Source organism: Triturus cristatus, chromosome 9, assembly GCF_964204655.1.
Source record: "Triturus cristatus chromosome 9, aTriCri1.1, whole genome shotgun sequence".
Taxonomy (NCBI): Eukaryota; Metazoa; Chordata; class Amphibia; order Caudata; family Salamandridae; genus Triturus; species Triturus cristatus.
Window position 1 is genome coordinate 1,203,725,814 of NC_140592.1, and position 22,519 is coordinate 1,203,748,332.

Genomic DNA, 22,519 nt, shown 5'->3' on the forward strand with positions numbered 1-22,519 from the left:
GCTAGGGGAAGAAAGGGAAGGTACCCACATAAACACCCAACACTACGCAAGTAGGTAAATTGAGTAGAATATTAGGTTGCCACTGACCAGCACCATGAGATGCACCGAGGAATGGATGCTCGAGAAACTAATTATTCACAACCTACACTGAGTACGGATAGGGAACAGGAGTATTGAGTTCAAAGACACAATACACCACTATAATGAGATACAATGAGCAGTACATACCAGATAGGAGCCACATGAAGGCTTATACACTAAGGGCTTAATTACGAGTATGGCCATGCACGGACCACAAGACTGGTTGGGGCGTGGTGGGGGTGGTCTCCCAATCACCCTATTACGATTAGGAAGGTCAAACCGCCATTGCTCCGCTGCAGTCACCAGGGAATCACCATTCCCTGGTGGTGTTGCGGTGGTCAAGAGGCATCAATATGCTTGGAGGGACCGCTGCAGTCCTGCCAAGCATATTAATAGCTTCCTCTCTGCTGACGGTATCATGGAGGTTCCTACTCCATGAACACCATAGCAGGGACGGAACAAAGTGGGCCCTGCAGGGCCCCCTGTGCCTCCTCCGCATGTAGATGCACATAGGGGAGCACAACATGTGCCCCCTGTATGTATGCACCCCAGTTCTTGCACGTCATGGATTTTTCAGTCCATGCCGTATAGGAACTGTTTTTGGCATTCCCATTGCAAGGCCCATTTTCAGGGCACCTCTGCGGGAGCATCAACAGCAAAGCCTGCCAGACAGGAGATTAAGAAACCACAAACATGGTTGGGCAAACAAAAGAATGGTTTCGCGAGGTGTGAAAAGTGAAAAGAATGACAAATTGGGAAAAATATGACACAATTTCAAGATCACAAAGGAAAGTATGTTGCCATAAGCCATAGGATTACTTGCGAAACCACCTCCGTGGTGTATGTGATTAGGTGCCCCTGTGGATTTAAATACGTGGGCAGCATGATATGTCCACTGAAGAAGCACATCTTTGAACACATCAGATCAATTGGAATAAAGATCATAATTATGCTATGACAAAACTTTGGAAAGGCATCTGGATCAGGACTGAAAGAGTCTGTGATACTATGTAATAACTTGTGGGCCGAAAGACGAGAGCGGAGGAGATAGATTTCTGAAACTCAGATGCCTGGAATCACACCTGATTATATAACTAAAAAAAAGTTCCATACGGCCTGAATGCAGACGAGGAACTTCATACACATCTGTAGCATACATGGACCTTATTGAGGGGTTATTTGTCGTGGGTTCAGCATTATATAAAAATAACATGAGGCGATTGATAAATAAAAGGTTCACTAGTGAGAGGTGAATACAAGGAGATGCACATAGGACAGATAGAATAAACAATGGGGATCATGACACTTAGCCAAGAATTGAACTGGACACAAAAAACACGATGTGAATAATTGAGGGCTCCCACATAAAATGGGCAGGAAGGCACTTAGCCAGTAGTATGAGGGTGATTGAGGTGCTGAGCAGAGAGCACCCAGCTGCTAGGGGAAGAAAGGGAAGGTACCCACTTAAACACCCAACACTACGCAAGATGATGAGATACAATGAGCAGTACATACCAGATAGGAGCCACATGAAGGCTTATACACTAAGGGCTTAATTACGAGTATGGCCATCCACGGACCACAAGACTGGTGGGGGCGTGGTGGGGGCGGTCTCCCAATCACCCTATTACGATTAGGACGGTCAAACCGCCATTGCTCCGCTGAAGTCACCAGGGAATCACCATTCCCTGGTGGTGTTGCGGTGGTCAAGAGGCATCAATATGCTTGGAGGGACCGCTGCAGTCCTGCCAAGCATATTAATAGCTTCCTCTCTGCTGACGGTGTCATGGAGGTTCCTACTCCATGAACACCATAGCAGGGACGGAACAAAGTGGGCCCTGCAGGGCCCCCTCTGCCTCCTCTGCATGTAGATGCACATAGGGGAGCACAACATGTGCCCCCTGTATGTATGCACCCCAGTTCTTGCACGTCATGGACTTTTCAGTCCATGCCGTATAGGAACTGTTATTGGCATTCCCATTGCAGGGCCCATTTGAGGGCACCTCTGTTGGAGCATCAACAGCAAAGCCTGCCAGACAGGAGGAAACTCCTAATCTGGCGGGTGGCCTGATCGCAAATTTGGCGGTGGGATGGAACTGGTGCCACACTGCCAAAGTCATAATCAGGCCCTAAGTAGGAAGGAACTGGATCGAGCGGGGGGGGAAGAATACTGTAAGAAAAGAAACACCATGCAGGTTGATGTTCATGGAAAAGCACAGAGGTCACATAGCCCCAAAATTCTACGAATGAGCCACATATTTTGAGGTGGGGAACTGTATTCGAAATAGAAGAGAATCGGATTCACTTCAATTGCAAAAATGTTAATGCGATTGATGGAATCACAACAATTGAAATGACATAACTAACTGATGTACAATATGATCAAAATATTATTTCAAAGTTGAAACATTGTATACATTTTAAATTATTCAGTTTCTGTTTGATTAATTTGATTTGGGTTGCTGCAACTTCAGTTCCCATAATGCTTCCTAATGGCTAAAGTGGGCTACAGTATATAGGTGTAAAGTGAAGAGGGGTTTATTTACCGCGAGCAAGACTGATTGTCAAAACACATCTGTGTGAAGTGCAAGCATAAGGAATAAGGTGATTTTCAAAGAGGATTCCTTGAAGTGCAGCATTTTTCCTTGTTTGCAGATATAACGTGGAGACTGCTCTACCTCCGATGCTGGCAATACACTTGTTGGTATGAGGAATTTTGTCTGTTACAACTTCTTTTATTCTCAAAAGAAATTATTTTGGCTGTTTGAAAATAATTTATTTTGAGAATAAAAGAAGTCATGATAGACGAGACTCAAGTGATATTTTTATTTCTTTTCCCCACTGTGGCCCTAATTACAACACTGGCTGCCCAAGAACTGCCAGACATGTGGTGGCACTGCGGTGGTGGCCAAGCCACCACCACATTACGAGATGGGGGGTCGGACTGCCCTGAGACAGCCGCCGCTGCCAGGGAACCGCCGTTCCCTGGTGGTGGTGCTGCAGTCCCGTCAAGCATATTACGAGTTTCATCTCCACCACAGTTTTCATGGTGATTCCCTTTCCATGAACACCGTGGCAGAGAAGAAACAGGAACACCTGTTGCCTCATGCCATCTAGATGCATGCCGGGGGGCACAACATGTGCCCCTTGTATGATTGCTCCCCAGTTCCTGCACTGCATGGTCTTTACAGTCTATGCCGTGCAGGAACTGCTTTTGGCGTTCCCATTGCGCTGCCTATTTTCTGAGGCACCACTGTGGGAATGCCAAAAAACAGCCGCCAGACAGGAGGAAACTCCTAATCTGGTGGGCAGTCCGACCACGGGTTTGGTGGTGCGGGAGCTGGCCACCGGCATGGAGGTCCAGTCCTGCACCACCTAACACGTAATCGGGCCCTGAGTAGTTATAGTTAGGTCCGCTGTTCCAAAGGAAAAGCATTTTTTGTGTTGATAATAACTTTCATCCTGTTTGAGGAATCTCCATGAAAGTTTTCAGAAAGGTGTACTGTTTGACTAGTTTGTGCATCGACATTTTACTGTAATCCATCAAGCGAGGGGCAAAAAAATAGGGAGGTCCCAAAACACAAATTCCCTATGCATTTTATATAGACTTCTTCAAGAAGGGCTACCACAAAAACTGCTGAACTGAATTACACTAAATGTGGCAGAATTCTAGCTCTTAGTTCACAGATTGTGCTTTTTTGCAATTTGAGGTACATCTGTCCAGTGCTTTTTGAGAAATGAAGGTTAAGGAATATAGATATCTGACAGTTGGGTTCAAGGGACTCACCTAAGAGTACCTCAAAACCAATAAAAAAAATAGATCATTCTGATTGGCCCAAGGAGCTTTTTTTCCTTTAGGCCAATTCTCTCCTCTGGGAGTCAGATTTTCATGGGAGGGAGCGCTCTGATTGACTGCCAGAAACATAAGAAAATGTTGCAGGAAGCCTTTACAGGGCTCGGAACTTCGCCCCTTGTCCTGAAGTAAAAGAAAGAAAAACATAAGGGGGCAGGGTTGTGATATCCTGCCCCCTAGGCCCCATGGAAGGGGGATCCTGAGGGACCCCCCCTTCCACCGAGGTCAAAATGCAAAAAGAAAGCAGCATTTTTTGGTGCAATCCCATGGGATTCCTGCGGGATCGTGACAAAAAAATCTAAAATAAAATCGGGGCTGGGACTGCATTGTTCAGTTCTAGGCACCAGGAAGCCCACATACAGGGCCACATTTTGTAAGAGGAAGGGCCGTGCGTCCCCCTCCCTGAGCCATTGGCGGCCCAGGGGAGCCCTCCCCCCGGGCTGAAATGTTCAGAGAAGGGGAGGTGGGCCTTGCGGCCCCTGTTCCTAAGACATTAAAGACCCCTGGGAGCCCACTCCGAGGGCCAGTTACTTTATTTAATGGAGGGTGCCATGCAGTCCCCCTCCATGAGCCTTCTAAGGCCCCAGGGACCTACCCCCATGAGCTCCCCAGCAGCCCCCGAAGAGTGTATGGTGGGTGCCCTTTGCAGGCACCAGGGCCCCCACCTATATAAAATAGAGGCCCCGGGGGATGGGGGCCCTTGGGCCACAATAGGCTTGGCAAAGGGGACCTTGCGGCCCCCAATCCTGCAACTGGATTAGTGGCCCTGGGGATTAGGTCCCCAGAGACTTTTATATGCTCAGGGAGGTGGACCACGCAGCCCCCTCCCCTTTAAAATAAAAAGGTCCTAGTAAAGGCATCCCACAGGGCCTAAAGATGCTTGGGGATGGAAGAAAGGCAGCCCCAACTCCCCTTCAAAATATCTAGGGCCATGGGGGATTGAGTTCCCATGGCCAAAATAGGCGGAGGGATCTGGCGTCCGTGTGACTCCTCTTCCCTTCATAATAAAAGAAAACGGACCTGAGGGATGGGGTCTTCCGGTTTGAAATAGGCTCAAGAAGGCGGCCAAATGCCCCCTCCTCTTTAAAATAGAGGGCACTGGGGAATGGGATCCACTGGGCCTAATGAGGCATGGGTAGGGAAGCAAAGTGGCCCTCTCCCCTTTATATAAATAGGCCCTGGGAGATTAGGTACCCAGGGCCTAATAACGCTTGGGAAAGGGGCTCTGTAGACCCCTTTCCATTTACAATACATAGAGCCCTAGGTAGATAAGGTTCCCAGGGCCTAATTAGGCTCAGGGAGGGAGACCAAATAGCCCCTCTCCCCTTTAAAAACATGCCCTGAGAGATGGGGTCCCCAGGGCCTAATAAGGCTTGGGAAGGGGGCTCTGTAGACCCCCTCCACTTTACAATACATTTAGCCCTAAGAAGATGGGGCTCCCCGGGCCTAATGAGGCTCACGGAGGAGGATCACCCTGACCAGTCCTCTTTAAAAAAAAAAAAGGCCCTGGAGGATGGGGTCTCCAGGGCCATATAAGGCTAGGGGAGAAGGCACGCAGCCTCTTAGGCTTAGGCTCTGAGATTTGGTCCCGGGCCAGATAAGGCTCGGGAGGGAAGCTTCACATCCCCCCCCATAGATTTTGGGCCCAGGGAATGGGGCCTCTGGGGCCTGATAAGGCTCAGGGATGAGGGCTGTACAGCCCGCCTCTATGGTTCTGGGGGATGAGGTCCCCAGGACCTAATGAGGCTTGGGGAGAGGGGCTACATGAACCCCATTTGTATTGGTATTTCCTCGCAATGAGATCCCCTGGGCCTAATACGGCTCGGGAAGAGGGCAGTGTGGCTGCCTCCTTGTTTTTCTTGTATTTGGCCCCAGATGGGTTCTATGGGTCCTGAAGGCCAACCTTATGCTGCACACAAAAGCCATGCACAGCGTGGGGTTGGCTGACTGCCTGGGATTTGGCTGCAAAGCCCTGTGGCCAATCCCCTGCCGTACACGGTCTTTGGCCGTATGTGAGGTGGGGGTTGGCTTTACGTATGGTAATAAAATATTACTTTATGTTAAAAAAAACAATGCAAGATGTTCTCTCTTTCTGTTTGTCTGAAGAGGTAATGTTATGGCTCATAAGGCCCTTATTCCAAAGCCATAACTATGATTGGCAGGAAAATGCACATGTATACCTATGCCACATGGATAATCTGAAATATTGAAAAATCCAGGACCAGATGTTTCATTTTACAGCACGATCTTCAAATAAAATAACTACAAATCCAGAGGTTAGGAAGAGGCACCAATGACATATTCCAGTACTTTTGTAGTTTGCCAGCCAAGCATTACTTTCCTTAGGGGTGTTGGCGTTCGCCCTTGGGAAGGATAGTTGGAGAATATGGTGGCAAAACAGTAGATTTTCCAACTTATTTTCCTACCAATGTTTGTGAAAACACTTTAAACATTATCATTAATAAGGAAATTCTAGTTTTACAATGTCACATGTCCTATATCTTTTCAAAATGTATGTAGCATCTTTTCCATCCTTTTTCTTTCAAGAAGATTTTCATCCATGTGGACTTGAAAGGGAAAGTTAATTGAAATGTTAAACAAATGTCATAGATCACCATCATAGACTAGATAGCAGAGCTAGAGAGATCTTAGAGGCACCTACAATAATACAGGAAAGTTACACTTAACTCAGGCTTTAGAAAGCTGTAGTTATATTACTATAAATGTAAAAAAAATATCCTCTGCGGTACAAATCACAAAGGACTTCTATAACCATATAGAGGAGCAAGGCTGAAGGCTGAGTTCCTCTATAACAGGGGTACTCATAGTACGGCCCGCGGGCCGCCAGCGGCCCGGCAAGCCTTCCTTGGCCGCCCGCGGACCTTGCAGACATCATATGCCTTTGTGTTTTTTATATCGCCGGTTGCAGCAGCGCGGAGCTATGGGGGCCGAGCGATTCTTTTAAAGAACATTCACTTGTTAATGAGGCTTTGTTGTACTTCACCTCTTCTTAGCGCCCCTACATCTCCCCTCTGATTGAGTGGAGATGCAGGGGCACTAAGAAGAGGTGAAATACAACAAAGCCTCATTAACAAGTGAATGGTCTTTAAAAGACCTGTGAAGTACTTGGGTGCGGCGGCTGTGTGCGTTCCCGGGAAGCTGTCTCAGCGAGGGGTGAGGTGACTGAGGGTGACGAGGACAGCAGGGTGAGGTGATGGAGGGCAGCAGGGAGTGAGAACAGGGGGTGAGTTGACAGCGGGAGGAAGACAGAGTGCGACAGAGGGAGGAAGAGGGAGGGAGATAGAGAGGGAGAGGGGGAAGAGCTTCCCCTGCCATCAGCCTCAAAAACTTGGGGAAAAACAGGGCTGCCCATCACCTGCTTTGGTTCAGGGGGGACGGAGGCTTCCCTTCACCGTACCCTCCTCCCCGCTACAGTGAGGACCCTGAATCAGTAGGGCGTATTGAGGAGGAAGACACTGAAGAGGAGAAAGAAAGTGAAGTCGGGAGCAGGTTTCGCCCCACGTACACCTAAACATACCCAGACGACTCGAGGCTTCCAAACAGCAGAAAAAGAGGGAGAGCCCCAAGACATCGCCATTGGTGATTTCAGTGAAGAGGCCATCCAACGAAAGCCTGAACAATGACCCAGCAGCCTGATAACTGTGCTCACAACCTTTGACCCAAACCTTTTGTATTTACCCTTTGTCTTTACCTACATGTGCCACAACAAAGTGATTTTCAACCCTTTTAGTCCATGCCTGGAAACACATCGCAACATTTTAACACAACTTATTTCTGTTCAGATGTACAAATATTTCTTTCCATAGCAATCGGTTCTGTAAGCTTTGAGACATTATGTTTCTTATTATTGTGTTTTTCTGAGGTTCTGTTTTACGTCATCTTTTGCTGCATTACAAAAGTCTAAAAACGTTACACAAAAAATATAATTTCTTTCCAATACGTCTTTCTTGAAACTTTATTACATTCAACTGCCAAATCACTAAAAAAACAGAGGGGGAAGACAGAGAGAGGGAGACAGAGAGAGGGAGAGACAGAGAGAGAGGGAGGGAGAGGGAGGGAGACAGATTGAGAGGGAGGGAGACAGGGAGAGAACAGAGGAGGAGGGAGGGAGACAGAGGGAGGGAGACAGACCGAGACAGACAGAGGGAGGGAGACGGAGTGAGAGGGAGACAGAGAGGGAGAGGGAGGTAGGGAGACAGAGAGAGAGGGAGACACAGAGATAGATATGTGTGAATGCCTGGTCTGGTGGCTCAGTGGACGAAGGCGTCCGCTGCAGGGGCCTGTGTTCAACCACATGGTCATAGTTTTTTTTTTGGTCTAGCCCCGCCCGCTCCCCCACTGGCCCCGCCCCCACCGGTGAGGCCCTCAGCCAGAAACCACACTGTAAATTTGGCCCCCGAGAGAAAGTTTGTGAGTACCCCTGCTCTATAAGGTCTTAGAAAACTGAGGTGACTTGCAATATACTTAGCTTGGATGTCAGAGGGTATTTTATTCCTTATAATACATGGGAACACCATCAGCCTTCCACAAATCTTTGGTGTCTTGCTTTTTTTAATGAAAGAAATGGTATGTTTGCAGATATGACATGAAGAATAAAAGTAGAATCTAAAGTGCAAAATTAAGCTAGCTAAAAAGCATTTAGTAATGTATTGCTAAAATATATGTGAATCAGTTTAATGTAGGTCAGATAAAAAAACTGTAAAGAAGAATGTATAGAAACACGCAGATAGGAATTATTTCCTCTAATGCCCTATAGTATGCAAAAATAAACATGTTGGAAGAACTAAACCCACTTCTCGTTTTCGTTGCTTAAGCTGCAAGTGTAATTATGCACTCTGGCCTGCCATTGTCAAGCAACTGGCAATATGACATCACAACTCGGCTGTTTTAAGTCCTTACAGTTGAGTATCTCCATCATTTCGTTATTACAGGTGACTAGAAGCGTCCCAACGCGACTGTAATAATGAAATTACAGACGAGCTGAAGTAGAGCAAATGCCACACGTCATCCGTACAGCCCTATACTCGCTGCCATTACAGCCATGAGCTCGGCTAGCATGTGATAGAGCATAAGCCCTCATGAAAAATATATATGCTCTAAAGATGTAGGCCACGCCCAGCATTATTCAGTCCTTAATTTACCTTCCCTAGACAAACAATGTGCAGGGATTGTACAACTCCTAAATTCAGAGGCCGCTTGAGCGATGGGTCACTTTTTACCTTGTCGGCACACTCCAGGCTATGATAATATTCGTCCAAGATAATAAAATGGGGAACATAATGTGCGGGGCTAATGTATTCTGATAGGTGCCAATTCTGATGCTATTTTGTCATTTTTTACATTTTCTGTGCATGCTAATCCGGTTCTGTGGCAGGTGTATGACATATGCTTAAATCCCAATTTCGCTTTCCCAAATTGGCTATTTACAAGGAAAGCCTGCATGTTTGAATATCTTCAGCGCATTAATAAGAATTAGAAGCTAATGAGACGTCCTCAAGCATTTTAGGGCACTCCAGGGCTTTCGAGAAACACTGCATTGCCAGCATGACACGAGTTGATGGTTTCTGTTGAAAATTAGTGACATTATCTTGTTCATTTGATAAGGGACGGAAGTTCAACGCAAAACATTGCTGCTTGCCGGCTCAGTCAGCGCCAAGGACGTTCAACTGCAGAATCTCATTGGACGTCAAAGGTCGCCCATCTTGGATCCTCTTCATTAGTTCCGGCTAGAGGAGCTAAAGCTGTTAATGTGCGACTTTAGGTTATTGGAATACATCTTTTCCAGTGGTGGCTGGTGATCTGAAGGAAGTGATGGTGGGGGACGTCCTTGCACAGATGTTCAATATGCACGTGAGCAGGGGGAGCAAACCTGGGACCCAATCTTCTTAGGGTGGGTTTTCCTAGGGTGATGGGGTGAGCACAGATGCTCACTTTTACCCAACTCAGGGGCATATTATCAAGGACGGCTTTAAAAATTATCGCCGGTTTAGCGACAGAAAACTGCCGCTATAGCGGCGATAATGGGCTTGATAATATGCTCTTGAGAATTCCGATTGAAGTCCATGTGAACATGGGCTTCTATTGGAAATCTCCAGGGCAGATTATCAAGCCCATTATCACTGCTTTTCTGCCGCTAAACCGGCAATAATTTTAACGCCGTCCTTGATAATATGCCCCTCAGTAGTTTTAATTTTATCGACTTTGAGAGGATGAAAAGCTGAGGGGAGCGCCGCAGTTTAAATCATTGGGTCAATTACTGATCATCAGCCTTGTGGAAAGGCTTAGTGGAGCCTTCCGACTCAAATAAGAGGCAAGAGGCCAGTGACAGACCAGATTCCCTGCAACCTTCACTCGTATTACCAGTGTATGTTCTGCGCAATTTATCAACTCACATTTATACACCCACTCATACACTTCCATTTCACCACTGTACCACACTCACTCATACATCCACTCATCCATGCTCTCTTTCACCCACTAACTCATAATCTCATTCACCTACTCACTCATTCACTCATTAAAGTATGCTTCTGAAGGCAGCAGGTTGCATTTCATTAAATTCAAGGGGGTTTTCAATGAGGCTTCATCTGCCCACCTTGCCCTTCCCACACTCACCCACTTTGCCCACTCACTTATGATCATTCACCTACCCTCCCGCATTCAACAACTCATTCACTTCCAACCACTTTCCGTCATTCACCTGCCCACTCATATTCATCCATTCACATTCACCCACCCCCGTGTTATCCCCACAATCCATGATCCTGCCATTTACACAAACACACCAAACACCACCTATTGAGTGACCAGCAGTGTCAGTAATCAAAAGCTGCGCTTAGTGACTTTGTTAATACTTGTTTTGCTAATTGCGTCTCGGTGTCTCACTGTCACAAGAAGCAAATATAATCTGCAGGGGAGATAAAACAACCAGATGACGTTATGACTGTTAAGAGGTTACCACTGACCCCCACTAGTGCTGCAGGGGAGAGAGGCCAGCCTTTAACACAGAGAAAGGGAAGGTGAGCAGAGAGAACAGATTTGTACATTTCCCCCATCTTCTGGTGGTATTCTGAGGCAGCATGCTGACCTGGTCATCCTGCTGGTGAAGGTCACGCCAGGTGGCAGTCATAGCCACAGCAGGGTCAGATCTAGGCTTCATGTGTGTGCGTGTGCTGAGCATGAATCAGCTCTATCCCTGACTGTGGGCCTGGAGCTGCGGCACACCTGGCAGGTGCACTCAATGAAGCGTGACCTGACACCACAGACTGATGAAATATGCCCGCCCTATCCCATATCCTCACAGGGTGGGGTGTGATCATGGCCACACCCCACCCTGTGGCGGGGTGGTGAAGGGTAGGTAACTGCCGCTGAGTGGTAAGCAGCCTTGCATAGCCTGGGCTTGAAAGCGAAATGCCCCTGGCTGTTTCCACTCCGTGCTCCAGGCGGATGTGGGGACATGAAAGGGACGTCACCTGCGCTGTGAGAGAAGACGCGGGCTGTGCGTGGGTAAGCCCTACCAGCGATGAATCAGGAACATGTTCACACAGGCGCAGAAAGCCTTGCAATAATGCATGGTTTTCTGACTGTAGCTCAGAGCGAAGGTCTGGAAGTAAGCCGACAATCAATTGTATTTATTTTTTGTGTTGTTTATTTAAGTAAGTTGATTAGGAATCATCATCATCATCAAAATATCTTTATTCGGATATTAAAACATCCAAGAAAAGAACAATACATTTACACATATCACAATACAATAATATGGACAACTATTTTTAAAATAATTTAAATAAATCATTTCTTCAGGGTCAGACCGGGCCCTAATAACAGGGTTACATTGGGACTTATTAAAGGCTGCGAATTCATAACATATTTAAAGTGCAGAGTGCTAACAACTGTACGCTACGAGATACCAACACAGTAAAAATTGAATAAAATGCATGATCATAGCCAGTTTAAAATAGTGCTTAATAAAATAGGCTATAGCATAGTAAAAAACTAAAACCATAAAACATCCCTGAAACACTATGCAATACAATTCATAGTTTACATATATCCTCGGTAATGTCTACAGTTATATACCAGACATAAACAACTGTAATAAAATCACCCGGCAATCGGTGCCCAGCAAACAGAGTTGCTTACACCTCACGTCTAGACTTCCTTAATTTTGCAGCTAGTCTTAAAAAATTCACGGTGCAAAACAAGGTAAGGGGTTCCGAGGAGAGTTTTAGGTACAAGAGTGCTACCCTAACTTGAGTAAATTTATTCACTCTTAGGATGGTTTTTAAGAAAACAGCCCGCGGGTATTCATAAAATGGACAAAAGAATACAAAATGAAGGGTGTCCTGCGGAGATACCAAATCGAAGCCGCAAGGACCCTTTGATCCAATATCTCTTGTGAACCCCGCGGGAACAGCTAAGATGTGATGTAAAAGATCCAGTCTAAATCGGGTCATTAAAAATCTGTCATTTTTGTTATATATCAGCGCCAGATAAGGTTCTAGACCTACGACAGATTTCGTTAAAATATGTGATCGCACTGACCCTTTCAGTATTTCACTATCTTCCCGGGCACAGGCTAAACGCCTGAAATATTCTGCTTTTATAACTGCTTTTAACTGGGGGGTCAAAGATGTAGGTTCCTCAAAACAGTTTGCAAAGCCCAACCACTTCAACGTGTCCTTCACATATTTTAGCCATGGTATCCTATATCCTTTGTCCCTATTAATACAGTCTATAATTATTTCTCTACTTAGACTAGCCTCTGGGTTGGTCCAAATTTTAATCCAACACATTATTGGTTTGATGCTTACTCTATCAGTAATGTAGGGGAGCCCTAGCTCCTCATGAGCGATAAAGGCCGGGATACTTTGAGGGACTTGCAGGATCCTTCTGAGAAACTTGTTTTCCTCTAACTGTATCATGGCAGAGTTTCTGAATCCCCAAACCTCACTCCCATACATGATTTTGGAGCAACAGATTGAGTTATATAAATTCAATATTTCATTCGGTGACCAACGGCCTAATCTCGAAGCTCGATTCATTATTGAGCCAATTGTGCTCGAGATTAGGAATCATAAATGGAGAGGGCCCGGGTGCCCAGCGCCCTTAAGCAGTAGCCATGTCTAATTTTTCCTTCAGTTCAGTCATCAAAGCCACATTTGCTTGAATAATCATTATACGCCTGAAATCAGACTGGAAATTTAGTATGCTTTGCAGGTAGGCCTGGTCGAACCAATTCAGCTAAACATTGAAACACCTGAATTTTCAAAACAGACATTTCTAGATATTGTTTAAATACTGTGCATCATTTCTTTAAATGCACTATGGGATCGGCAGGTCCTTAAAGATAGTCTCTGACTTTTCTCATTCTTACCACATACAACCATCTATTAAAATTAACATATGCTATTCAGTGGCGGCTGCTACCTGGAAGCAGCAGTGAGGCAGGGGCAGGGGGATGGGTTAAAAAAATGTACTTACCTCCTTGCCGGCTGCCGCCTCCCCTAAGTCCTCTTCCTTGCTTCTTGGGCGAGACAGAAAGCAAGAACCATCAGGGCTCCCTGGTTACCTGCAGCCAATCACGGTCTGAGCACCGTGACACAGCGCTCAGCCAGGGGCTGGTGGGGTGGGCATGTTCTCCACGCAGGCTGTAATGCAGCCTGCATGGTGAGCACTGTATGTGTGCATGACTGTTTTGGGCAGCCGGAGAGGGCCGGCCATGTACTCATGCTCACATAGGGAGTGCAAACCACTCCTTACCCTGCTCTGAGAGCAGTCCCACCCCACCCCATAAAGATGCTGCAACGGGGAAAACTAAAATGACAATAACCTTGAGTTATTATCATTTTTTTCCCAAATTTTACACTGCAAAAAGCAGTGGGGCGATGCTCCTCCGCCTTAGCGGAGGAGTCGCCCCTGTGCTTTTTCCCCACACCACTCACTGGCGCCAGTACCGCCCTAGCCGTCTTCATCATACTCACAAAACATCAGGTCTGTAATTGCATAATAAAAGAACTAATATCTACTATTACTGAGAGAAACCTTCTATTGTTGGGGTGTGATGCAGCCCACCGACCAGCACTAGCGGCGGTGAGTGGAGAGGGGAGCACAAAGTGTACACTGCACCAGTATTTTGAAAACTTTGTCTTCCGTGTACAACTTACTACATGGATGCTGATGACACGCAGATTAAGCTAATACTCAACAAAGTTAAAGAGATATAATTTCTCATGCGGCTGCAGTCTTCAGGCCATAAACAACTGGCTCACCCTGAACTAGATCAAGGTAAACCTTGCACCACAAAATATGCATTCATTGGCCCTCCTAAAACTCTTCCTTTAGGTTGCCTTTCCTTGGCGCTTAATAGATCTTCCCACTTCTGGCTGTGACCCTTGAGTCAGTTGATCAAAATCCATTGCTGAACCTGCAGCTCTCACTGTATTAAAAACAGCTTAAAAGCATCTGATGAATATCTCCCTTGATTGCGTACCTGCGCTGGGTACCAAATTATCCACCTTGATCCAAGCAACAAAAGCCCTTCCTTCATCTGCACCAAATTCCTCAGATAATTTTTAAGATTCCTTCTGCATGCGTCTGACTTTCCTTTTATGGTTCCTACCTCCTTTTTTACAAGTCCAGAAAAGAAGGCCTTGCATTCTCGGTCTAGGGTGTATTCTCTGAAACCATCCAACTCCCCACTCAGGAAAAGTCACTGATTGATATCTGTCTACAACTAAGCCTTCCTTGGTCCTTCCTACCTCTGAAACTACACAGTGTAGGCTGAGAATACAGAATCCCAAATATCCATGAGACAGAATATCGATACCACAATATTGAGGGACAAAACATCGAAAGGTATGTTTCTATCCATTTTCTACACCTAACTCCACGTCTACCTACCTTGACAATATATATATATCTCACTTGTGAGGTTCCGTATGAGACGGGACGGCACTTTTTGAGTGGTGACGAATATGGATGAGTTTGGTATCCCCGAACCGCAAATGACGAGTATAGTGGGTGTACGTAGTTTCGCTACGCAGCCACGTATGGTTCGTCTCATTTTTGGGCTTGTTCATCCGAACCCTCGGGTTCCATTTTAGATACAGCATCCATTTTGTTTCTTGCCCTCAGGTAGCCAGCGAACGGGCTTTTTGTCCGCTTCGTGACCCTGGGACTTTCAAGCTTGCACGAAGGACACGTGTTTCTTTGAGGTGACTTTTACGATGAGGGAAATGACACGAGTAAGGCAGATGGCCCCGCTCAAGGCTCATCTTGCCGCTCCGGTCTATTGTTTCAGCCACGCATACATTAGACACGAGGTCTTTGACCCTTCTATCGAGTTTCCTTTATTGCCCCTGACACTCTTTTCTAACCTGTTGTGTATTCTTGTCCTTTCCTTGCATCTGTTTTCCGTCCTTCCTCTTAATGTGTTTATGGTTAGGATGGAATGTGTTTATTGCGGAGGGAATATGTTTTTACAGTTGGGAACCGGCAAGACTGTTGTAATTATGTTCCGGCCTCTGAAACATGAACGCGACCCTTTTGAAGTTTATTGTGGGAACTGAGTTGTAACCTTTGTTCGCCATACTGTGCTATGGCAAAAACTTGTATAAAAGGAGCGATCCACTTCTACGAATTTGAAGCAGTCTCCGAGAACCTACACGTTGTGTACTTCTTGTGACCTCTGTATCCCTGCAGTAAATAAACGCTGATCTCTGACGTCGCTGGAAGTGTCCCGTGTCTCTGTGTTTGGTACGCCAGAACAGGTAACCCACGAAGGTTTCAGGTGTTGTTCCCTGGCACCGCTGGGTCTTAAGAATAACCCAGTCCTTCAGTTGGCGCCCAACGTGGGGCGACATCAACGGTACCGGTCCAAAGCCCGACGATCGTGAGGAACTTCGTGTGAAATCGCCGAGGGAAGGTGCACCCCGCTTCATCGATCCAGTTGTCGAAATAAGTGGCCCGACGTCTTTTCCCGCGAAGATCCCCGCCTCCTGACGGCTGCGACGGACCGATGCCCTGACTGTCGACCTGTTTTGGCGCCTGGCGTAGTCCTTTGTACGGCGAGACGCTCAACGGGCCTTCCTGGTGACGCCATTGTTCTCTCAGTTAAGTATTTGTGGGTCGCTCCCAGTGTTGCTTTGTTGTTTGCATGGTTCCATAGCATTCGTGGTTCTTAGTTGTTGGGTTTTTTATTTGACGATTGCAATTGCCAAAAACCGAGGGTCTTGCATTTTTTTGCGAGGACATCGTAATTCGATAGCCCTTGAAGTTTGTATACTCGGTTAGTGTGCACGATGCCTGGCCGTAGTACTTTGTTTGGGTTTCTCAAATGTTGCAGCATGGATTCCCGGCTGGAGGATTCATGTCCGATACCTCCGGTTGGAACTCCAATTTACGAGCTCTATAGTCGTCATGGCGTGGGTCCTATCGTATATAATGAATATTGGGTCCGCTACACTAAAAATGATGGCGTCCTTAGTTGGCCATCTCATGGTAGTTTCGAGACTACCGTTTTAGATAACTTGGAAGCTAAATTATTTAAAAAGAAAGCTAGGCCGGCCATGTTTGATTCCTTCCGGTTATGGCGGAAAGAGGCCAAGCAGAGAGAAATCAAACAGAATAAGAAAAATAAAAGAGAAGGTGTTATCACGGTGATGCGCAATGCAGAACAATATCAGTTAGACAAAGATGAGAAAGAGCAGGAAGTTAGTGCTCGGCTTCACCATATGGCAGTGGATAAATGTTATCCGGTGCTACCTTCTAATATTGATAAGACAGGAGAAGAAGCGGTGGAGGATTCGCTCTTGTCTTATCTGATGAAATCACCACCTCCCTATGCTCCCGATGTTATGGGTCCCGTTTGTCCACCTCTTCCTCAACCCGCTGTTTTGGCGGCTGCTGGTCAGCCCGCCGTTCCTCCCGTACTCCCGAATCCCCTTGGGCCACAGATCGTACATCCTCTTGTCCCGGCTTCTCTCCCTACTGCGCCTTTCCAAGTCCCTCCTCAGCCTGTCATTCCTGTTGTTCCTGCTGCTGCGTCTACTTCCACTGTTTCCACCCCTATTGTTGCTACGCCTGCATCTTCTTCCTCTTCTCCTTCTGTTCGTAGTCGTCTCATGACTGCTGTTGCTTCTCTTTATTCTCCGCTTTTTGGGCCGATACTTGGCTCGACTCTTTCAGATGTCGCTCAAAGACGCAGTCAGCTTCCTGATGGTAGAGAACGTGAATCGTTGGTGAAAACGGCACGTAGATGGATTCGTAACCCTGTTAAATACACCCCACGTGTAGTGTTTGAAACGTTTTCTCAGTTCAATGTGCCCACGCAACGATTTGTGTTCGAAGAATTGTGTAAGTCATTGAAAGAGGAGTGGGACGATGATATAACTGATGATATACCACCTGAGGTTTCCGAGCTACAGCTTCGGTTTGCCACGGGTGTAATCGTGGGTGACAAAGTTCGAGAGGCCCTAGAACGCTTGTTATCCTTTCGATGTACGGTGCAACCTCGTGCGTTGTTTAAGGACGTGACTGCGGAATGGATGGCACAACCTGGTCAATATCCCATGCGGGAAGTTCCCCCGGTATGGATGCCAGGTGATCCGGCTGCTAACCCTCCTGTCCCAGGCCATTTCCAGAGAGTGTGGATACACCTCCCTTGGAAACGATCGGAAGTTTTACAAGTGAAGCAATCCTTGCCTGATCCCCGTAAGAATCCTGCGGGTTATTACAAGGAGCTGTCCCAATTGGTGGATGCTACTGTTATGAACCTAGCCGATATTGACATGTTGTTTGGCAATGTGGTGCCTCAGCCGATTTGGGCGAAAATTCGTCACGAGAATCACGCAGCCGAGCTAGGCGGTGACTGGGCTGCCCTTACAGCGGCAGATGCCCGGCAGGTCGGTGGGGCTAAACCTGAACAGATTATTGTGGCTTTGCCTCAGAGGATCATTACCCTCATGAAAACACTTATGCCAGCGATGCGCGTCAATTGGGACAAATTATCAGCGTGCAAGCAAAAGAGGGATGAAAGCGTTTCTGATTTCTTTACGAGGTTTGAGGAAGCGTTTGTTGATCATAGTGGTCAGGACATGGGTTCTGAGGGTGGTCAGCGGCTGTTCGTTGATAAGTTTGTATCGAACTTGTTGCCCGACCTTAGCAACAAGTTGAAGAATTCTGAGAGTTCGTGGGCTGTTTCTACCACTGCCCAAATATTGGCTACGGCCCAATATTACGAAAATAGAGAAAAGGAGGAAAGTGAGCGTGCAGATAAGAAAACGAAGGATCTTAAAACTAAGGTCTTATTGCAGCAAGCCTATCCTCCGCGTCCGAATTTCAGTGATACACAGCAGCTAAACAGATCACAACCACAGTTCTCCAGATCGCAGACGCGAAATGCTTCGCCCGCACCTCGCTTTGTGCTGGGATATAATCAATGCGCATATTGTCGTGGGGAGGGCCATCTGAAGTTCGATTGTCCGGTTCTCCGTGATAGGACGAATGGTGTGTCGGCTCGAGGAGGACGTAGTGGTCCTCAACAGGCTTCCCGTGGTAGAGGTCGCGGAGTTACCCAGAATCAGGCCGAACGCTTTGCCACGTCTTCGGACTCGCACAATTGTTTCGATCGGCGCGAACCATCGTCCGGTCGGTCTGCACAGTATCATGTGGATGATTGCTATGTTGAGTGTGATGTTGATGCGGATGGTATCTACTAGGACAGCCATGGACAAAGGAAGGGAGAAGTATCAGTTCCGGTTGATCAGAGAGGGCCTTATGTTGCAGTAGCCACTTTGGGCGTCGTTGACCCTTTTCTGTTGGACACTGGTGCAGCAAAAAGTTCCATCATGCATTCGAAACTCCCTGGCGCGCCTTTGTCTGGCTTAACGAATGTTTCCGTTGGATTTTCTGGCGCCCCCGTTAGCAATCCAGTTTCTAGCCCTTTGCCCCTTACAATTGGGTCTCATGAGCTAGAAGCTCCTTTGATTTTGACTACTGGTTGTGGTGAGAATCTTTTGGGCTTAGATTTGTTGAAAAGGTTACATGCGACTTTGTACTGTTCTCCTACGGGTGTGGAGCTTACGTTGGGTAAGAGCGTGATTTCCCCTATGTATTTATCGATCGACAAGCTCCCAGCGGCATTGAGATCTCTTCCGGACTCCTTGTGGGCGACAGGTCCCAATGACGTGGGCCTGTTGGATATACCACCTTATGTTGTCCAACTGAAAGTTGGTGCGCGTTTGCCACGTATACCTCAGTATCGTATTTCCCTTGATGGTGAAAGGGCACTGTTAGCGATCATTTACGATCTGATCGGTAAAGATGTTATTGAGGAGACACGGGGTAATGTGTGCAATAGTCCCGTGTTGCCTATTCTGAAACGAACGGATCCCTCCAAGCCTCCTGTGTACCGTCTAGTTATCGACTTACGGGAGGTAAATAAAGTCGTTGTTCCGCAGTTTCCTGTGGTGCCAGACATTACAGCTTTACTGACTCTGATTCCAGCCACTGCATCATGGTTCTCGGTGATCGATCTGAAGAATGCGTTCTTTAGCATTCCGATTGCTGAGGAAAGCAGAGATTTGTTCGGTTTCTCGTTAGGTGGTCGCAGCTTCAGATTCAAACGCGCACCACAGGGCTACTGTGAGAGTCCATCAATTTACAGCCAAGCTCTTAAGAGTCAACTTGATGCGTTTGTGTTACCGGCTGGTGCAGCCTTGATTCAGTACGTTGATGATTTGTTGGTCGCTGCTGACACTGAACAGCTCTGTAGAGCCGCTACGGTGTCTCTGTTACAGCATCTCTGTGCTTTACATCATAAAGTGTCACCTTCCAAACTGCAATATTGTTGTCAAGAAGTTACCTATCTAGGTCACTTATTGTCAAAGGCGGGAAGAAGGTTGACCCCTGAACGAATTGCAGCAATTGCTCGAATGACTGTGCCAACAACTCAGAGAGATGTGCGTGCCTTTCTAGGTATCACGTCATACTGCAGACAGTGGATCCCGAACTTTTCACTGTTAGCGAAGCCATTGGTAGCTCTCACGTGCAAGGACGTTTCGACTCCTTTGCCTTGGACGGAGGAATGTCAGAAAAGTTTTTCTGAACTACGTGATGCGTTGTGTTCGGCTCCTGTGTTAGGTACTCCTGATTACAGTAAGCCTTTCACATTCTACGTCCATGAGAGGGACGGTTGTGCGTTGAGTGTTTTAACGCAACAATTTGGTGATAAGCAGCGTCCGTGTGCATATTTTTCCTCGACCTTAGACCCGGTAGCTAGAGCGTTGCCGAGTTGCTTGAGGGCGACAGCGGCAGCTGCGGCGTCTATTCGACAATCCGCAGGTCTGGTCATGGATAATATGCTCATAGTAATGGTTCCGCATGCAGTTGATACGCTCTTGAATCGGACAAAGACTCAACATCTGACGAGTGCAAGGTTGTCTGGGTACGAGCTGACCCTTTTGGCAAGTCATATACAGATCAAACGTTGTAATGTACTGAATCCGGCGACATTGTTGCCGATTAATATGGAATCAGATGATGTACTGCCACATGATTGTTATTTACGGACTGAGGAAGAAACAAAAGGTCGTGTGGACCTGAAAAACACTCCCTTGGCAGATCCCGATGGTACTTTGTATGTGGATGGTTCTTGCTTCAAATTGCCGAATGGCGATGTGACGACTGCGTATGCTGTGGTGACGTTGAGCACGGTTGTGGAAACTGCGAGATTGAACCAGAATTCCGCGCAAGCGGCAGAGTTAATTGCATTGACAAGAGCGTGTGTTCTGTCGAAGGGAAAGCGAGTGAATGTGTTTACTGACAGTCAGTATGCATTTGGTGTTGCGCATAACTTTGGAAGATTGTGGAGAGAAAGAGGATTTATGACATCGCATGGTACGAAGATCCAACACGGGCATCTCGTGAATGATCTCTTGGATGCACTTACGTTGCCTAAACAAGTGGCGATCGTTAAATGCAGTGCACATCGGAAAGTGACGGATGATGTTGGTCGTGGTAATGCATTCGCGGATGAGATTGCTAAGGAGACGGCTAAGAATATTGCGACTCGAATGTATGTCACGAGTTCAGTGAGGTGGCCGACGGAGACTGGTATGTGTGAAAATACCGTTGAGAGTGTGAAAGCAATTCAGAACGAAGCTACTGAAGCTGAAAAGACCAAGTGGAAAGAAAGTACAGGGAAATTGGATATGCATGGATGTTGAGTTGACCTGACGGAATGTCAGAGGTGGATGTTACCAGATGCGTATGTATTAGCTGTTGTGACGATGGCTCATGGGTTGTCACATATTAGTGCGAAAGGAATATGTAAGTTCTTGTCCCCTGTATGGAGGAATGAGGGTATTGCTAAGTGTGCCGAAAGAGTGGTTAAGAATTGTATGGTGTGTTTGATGCATAATCCCGGAAAAGGCACCCCCACTCCGCCTGGTCATTTCGCCCCTCCTGTTTGTCCCTTTGAGGTTATCCAGCTGGACTTTATCCATATGGAGAGATGCAATAACCTGAAGTATGTTTTGGTTGTGGTTTGCGCGTTCTCCAGATGGATTGAGGCCTATCCTCTTAAGGATAACACTGCCCTGTCCACAGCAAAAATCCTGCTGAAGGAGTACTTTCCTAGGTACGGAATGCCACGGATTGTGTGGTCGGATAATGGAAGCGAGTTTGTGGGAAGTGTAATGCAGAGTGTGTGTAAGGGCCTGGGAATTCTACAGAAATTCCACAGTGCTAATCATCCTCAGGCAGCGGGTTTGGTTGAAGGGTACAATGGTACCCTGAAGCTGAAACTCGCCAAGATCCAAGCTACGACTGGTCTGTCATGGCCTGATGCTTTGCCTCTGGCTCTCCTATCAACCAGAGCAACCGTACACTCTCGAGTAGGGCTTAGCCCATATGAGATTGTGTTCGGTCGCCCTGCGAATATTTGGGGAGTCCCGAGGCCTAGGGCTTTTGATAGTCTTGAGTATCCAATGTTAATTGATTACTTGCATGATTTGACCACTAAACTACGGTTAATCCATCAACAGGTCCTTGAAGCTCTACCGGCGCAGACAGAGGGTCCTGGACACCAGCTCCGGCCAGGAGACTGGGTGGTTACCCGAAATTTTGGTCGAAAGCGTAACTTGGAGCCAAGATTCGTTGGACCTTTTCAAGTCTTATTGACGACGAGGACAGCGGTTCGACTGGAGGGTCGGAAAAACTGGGTGCATGCCAGCCACACAAAGAAGGTACCGATCCCCTTACCAACTGACGGTTGGGTGAGGACTGGGATTTCGGCCACAGAAACTGAGACTCCTTTGCACTTTGTGCCATTTAGCGACGCTCAACTTGTGGAGGAGGATTCGTCACTGCCAGATCCACATGTGGAGTCATCAGTAGCAGAGAACCCAAGGTCTGACTCGTTGTCCACTTCATCGAACACTGTTGCGTCAGCTGAACAATTGTTTGTAGAGCAAACTCGACCTGGAAGAAGTCGATACTTTCTTCGTACAAGGACTAATAAAAAGTAACAGTACAGTGGTTTTTGACGTTACGAATATTATG